This window comes from Lactuca saligna, chromosome 8 (assembly GCF_052625555.1).
Source record: "Lactuca saligna cultivar CGN05327 chromosome 8, ASM5262555v1, whole genome shotgun sequence".
Taxonomy (NCBI): Eukaryota; Viridiplantae; Streptophyta; class Magnoliopsida; order Asterales; family Asteraceae; genus Lactuca; species Lactuca saligna.
This window is the reverse complement of record NC_136424.1, coordinates 279129730-279135450: the sequence shown is the minus strand read 5'-3', so window position 1 is coordinate 279135450 and position 5721 is coordinate 279129730.

Here is a 5721-nt window from a genome sequence, read left to right as displayed (position 1 = left end):
GTCATCGCGTCCAACGCGGCATCATCACCCAAAGCGTGACCAATCTCCTCCCACCAATCCCTCGCTCTGTCCTTCAGAAGACAGGAAGCGAGTCTGACCTTGTCCTCCTCAGGACATCGGCTCGTACGGAATGCGTTGACAACATCAGCCAACCATCTGCTGCTAGCGATGGGGTCCCTAGCCCTATGATAATCTGGTGCCCCACAAGCCCTGAACTCCCGAAATGTCAAGGTACACGCTCCCAACAAAGCCATCATCTCAGTACGGAAAGCTCCCAGCCTCTCATCCAAAATCTCCAATATGCCCTCCTTGACCGTGCCAAAGATCACAGGAGTCTGAGCTAGAATACTGCGCGTAACCTCTGCTGATATCAACTCTCTCATCCGCTCCTCGAGCTGCTCGGCCCCTAAACCCGTGCCTAATCCCTCTCCGGCGCCTGATCCGCCCGCTGGTCCCTCTTGCAATGTCACCATACTGAAACATATAACATAACCACTATCAGAATACTCCTCACTGCTGCGAGACCAAACATACTCACTACCAGGTTCCCGGTCTTGTCTCGGCCTTTCCCGAATCGAGTACGGATCCTCTGCTTTCAGTAGTACGGGCCCATACTACCTTCCACATCTATCCGTACTTTCCTCGGGAACTGCCTTGACTCCACCAGGTCCCTTTTCTACTTCTACTGCTCCCAGCACTACCTCATCCTAGGCTTACCCTAGGGAAACCTTTGACTCAACTCAAACCAGTCCTCAGCTACTGAAGGCCTCCTCGCAATGCCAATTAGCCATCACCTGGATACCATCACATGTGACGAGGCTCAGATAATCCTTCAAGTAAAAGACTCGTTCCTACAACGGTTGGACTCAAACAAGAGTTGCGCAATAGGACCGAATCCAACACTCTAAGATTATTCAACCCTGATCACATGTGACGTGACGTATCCACCTAATGGCTAACTCCCATCACTTAGAATCCCACAATGCACAAAGCAAGCAGCATTCAGACAAGGGAAAATCTAACCATAACATACTCAAGCAATCATATCCACATAGCAAGAATCTGAACTAGCATGCAACACAACTCATAAACTCAAGCATAACCTAATCAGGCTATCCTACTATTGACTATTCAGCACTATCATGCCGATCAAAAGCACATATAACAGGCACATAAGGCATCCTCCCTAGAACCTTAGTCCTAATCTAGCATGCTTATCTATTAACTGATGATCAAAACATAAACTTGTATGGGTATTTTGGGGTACTTACTTGAGTTCGGTTGATTGCATGCACCACACCTCTTTTTCTCTTTTCAAAGTTTTTACCTTTCCGAATTCTTTTTGCTTTTCTAAAACTATTTTCTTTATCAAAACTCCCTTTTTACAAAACTGACTTTTCATTTGAAAACTTCTTTACCAATTCCTCAATTTGAGTTCAGACACCCCCGAGGGCATATCCGAATCCCTCAAACCAAGGCTCTGATACCAACTTGTAACGACCCAAAAATTAAGACCAAAAATTTCTTTTAATAATTCATTACTTAAAGCAAAGTCATCATTCCAAAACATATTATGAGTATAAGTTTTCAAAACACATGTTCATTATCAGAGTAAACATTCCCAGGCTGTCTAATCTATGGTGTGTGCCATGCGATCACCCCGAGCTCTTCCCTCCGCTACCGGAAGTACCTGAAACCAAAACTGAAAACCGTGAGCATGAAGCTTAGTGAGTTCCCCACCCTACCACATACTGCACATACTGGGCCACGCCCACTATCTTGGGCCTCGCCCCCTACCTCGGGCCTCGCCCGCTACAACGGCCCCGCCTTGCTTCGAGCCCCGCTCGGATACATATATGTTTTACTTAGGCCCCACCTGTCAGGGCCTCACCCGCCAACAAATAATAACACATAACATTTCATAACTAACACATACAACTGGTTCTGTCCTAAGGCCTCGCCTATCCTGGGCCTCGCCCATGTCCTGCTACTGATGAGTCATGGGACCCCGTCCACGCTCCTAATGGTAATGAGGTACGGGCCTAGCCCACTCTCACTCCTGTTCTAGTTTGGGCCTCGCCCCTATTCTGCTACTAATGAGATATGGAACCCCATCCACACTCTGCTATTTGTGAGATACGAGACCTCGCCCACACTCACCTCCCTACCAGGCACATACATGTATCACACAGACAACAAGTATAACTATCATATAAACAATTCCCTGGGCACCCCCCCCCCCGCTATTACTGGACCTCGTCCTGAAAATAATACTAGCATACTGTGCCTAGGGCTAACCCCCGGGTCTTCTACTCATAATTACATGGGCCGGCATTGTGGCCTTAGACCCATTCACATAAAGGGAAACTCACCAGCACTGGCTGAACTTGCTGATGATCTCACTAGTTGCTGCCCGACAACTCATGAAGCTCCTGCTCCCCTTGCTCCCCGAACTAGCAATATCAATGCAACACTGAGTCTAACTGACCCCCGAAAGACAACCAAGTCCACCCTGGTCCAAGGTCAAAGTCCTGGTCAAAGTCAACCTTCCAGGTCAACCCTACTCGCCGAGTCACCCTACTAACTCGCTGAGTTCATAATGTTCAGATTCCTTCCATTCATGACTCGACTCGCCGGGTCTACCGATTTCTGAGTCCAGACCTATCCAACTCACTGAGTCTCCACCCGACTCACTGATTCGAGTCACAACTCGAAGGGTTTGGAGTTTCGCGACCTGACTCGCCGAGTCCAAGAATAGACTTGCCGAGTACAAGGCAATCTTCATACGACTCGACGAGTTGTTCATCCCACTCGTCGAGTTTCTCCACAACTTCATGCTACTCGCCGAGTCCACTCAAAGGACTCGCCGAGTCCCTTCAGTTCTCCTTACATGCAGAGGATTTTTGAGTCATGCATGGACTCCAAACTGTAGATCTACCCTTCCCAAGCCTATTCCACACGTAAAGTTGCAAACTTTACGTGTAGAGAAGGAGATCTAAGCAAAACATGCCAAAAACTAGGGCTTAAGGAAAAAAGACTCCATGATCCACTCAAGGGCTGATACTTTACGGAATTATAGACCAAAACAAGCGTGGATCTGAGGTAGCAACCTCAGATCTGGACCTCAAGCTCGAGATTGATTTCAAACATGGCTTAAAAGCCCCAAAACTCATAACCAAGGAAAACCTGTAGGAGAGAAACGACTTAATACCTTCAAATGCTCTGAAATGATCCCCAAACTTCGGATCCAATGCCACTCCTTGATGCTTCAAAGATTCCCACTTCTTCTTCTTCTTTAAATCACTCAAAAATGGCCAAAAGCATGAATGAGCACAATGGGGGCTTAGGGTGCGGCGTTCTGGGTGTGAGAGACAGTAAAGGAGCACTAGGAAGAAGAATGAGGCGATTAAATAGGCTCCATGTCCCGGATTTAGGGTTTTCCTCGCATAGACCCTACTCGTCGAGTCGCCTTGGCCGACTCGCCGAGTTGGTCACTTATTCCCCGACTCTGATCCCCCTCGGACTCGTCGAGTCCTTCCTTGGACTCGCCGAGTCGACCCTTAAATTAGGGCTTTTCTTTCCTTTCTTGGCCTTTGAAACTTTGGGTGTTACAATCTCGATGGAAACCATTGTTTCTGCTCAAGCGATGATCCTTGCACCTTCCCCTGACACTGGAGCTGCCTTTCCATCCCGGTTTCTAGAGTAATGATTCACCGGTTTCTGGAGTAATGATCGAAACGTCTCTACTTCTTTCTCTAGTTGCTTTCTTCAAAAATTGATCAGAACATCATTAGAGATTTCTGGAAGATTGATTTTATCTTTGAGTCCCCTCTTTGCTCTCTAGATTGTAATAGTTGGAATGGTAGAGTGAAGAGTGAATGGAGAAGGGAAGTCTTGTTGCTAGTGATGAAAGTCGACCCAATAGCCTTCATTCTCAATTTCACTAACTTGAAACACTGTCTCCTCCTATTCCATTATTGTGAACCACCATTGATGGAACCCTAGAATCACTCGACTGAGTGATTTCAAATAGTGAAAATGACTGCAATTTGGTCAAGAAACTTTTTTGAAGAAGTAAGACACATGTAGGGCAACTGTGGTAGTGGCTTTAGGGCGACGATAGTCGTGGGTTCAGGGCAGTGGTGGTCCTGTGGTGGTGGATTGAGGTCCTGTGTTTTAAGTTTTTGACTTTTTGTTTAACAAATAGAGAGAGGGAGAGAGGAAGATGGAGAAAGAGAGAGAACGGTGGGGGTGGGTGGGGGTCAAGGGATAATTCTTTTTTTTTTTAAAGTACAATAGTATTATGATAGATATAAAAAACACAAAAAAGAAAATAAAAGGGCATACGTCTTTTCAAGTTTTTTTGGACCAAAATCACAGGAAGTTTTTGATTTTGGAACTTCCATGCAAGTTGAAAACTTTTTGGACCCTATCCAAAGTTTTTCGGAAACCATAAGGACTAATTTTGTAGTTTTGTCTTTTGAAAATAATTCTTTCTAATGCTATACTAACATGTATAGTTAATAATAATCGATATGCAACTAAAACATTTGGATAACAATCTTACGTTTCAATAAACTCTAAGGGAAAGTGCAAAAAAGTTTTTACCTATTGATCTCATAATTGATTTAGTTATTATATCTTTTTTTAATTCAATTAAATCCCAAAAACCGGTAATTGTATTCAATTTGACCATTTTATCCGGTCAACATGACATCTAACTTTCAATTACACACACGTTTACTATGAAATAGCTGTTTGTATATATATTTTTTTTATAAATATGTGTTTGTATACAAATGTATTTATAATAAAATATGTGTTTGTATACATTTTTTTTAATAAAAACGGATTTAAACAAAAATTATATAGTTAATATAAGATTTTTTTATGTGAAAATTCATTTTTTTGTATAAATATGAATTTAAAAGAAAAAACATATTTGAAACAAAATTTTGAGAAAAAAAGATTGTAAAAAAACTAAACTTAAGATGAATTCATAACAAAATTCTACAATCTGGAACAAAATGGTAAATTTTGGACCAAATTTATAGTAAAGTTTAAAATATTGACCAAAAGTGTAAATTTTGGACCAAAATTGTAATAATATTTAAAATCAAGGCAAAAAGTGTAATTTTTGAAAATTAGATGTCTTTTTGACCGGATAAAATTGTCAAATTAAATACAATTACTGGTTTTTGGGACTTAATATAATAAAAATGAAATATAATAATTAAATCAGTTATGAAACCAATATATATTGACTGTTGCAGTTTTCTCAAATTTCAAACAATAAAGGTTTGGGTGAAGTAATTTGGACATTTCAACGAAATCATTTTCATATTATTTTAATATGAAAGCAATTTTAGAATTTTACGTTTAGAAAGTTTTTTACAATTTTTTCGAAAAGTTTTGAATATAATAAACATCCAATACTATCGATCATTTAATATATGTTTTACTATAACGATGTTATACCAAAAGCTATTAATATAACAAAAAAATGTGAAAATTGGCAATTAAAAGCGTGTAATGTGAGAGCACTGTCAACGTTTAAATATTTAATTATAAGGTTTTAGACATAGACTAAAATTGGAGAAAATTAGGATGAAAAACAATGGCTGTAAATACAATTTGTAAGAAAATTGTAATGGTTTCATGAAAAATGCCAGGTCAACATCCACATCATCAGTCAGATGGTATGCCATGTTGGACAAAAAA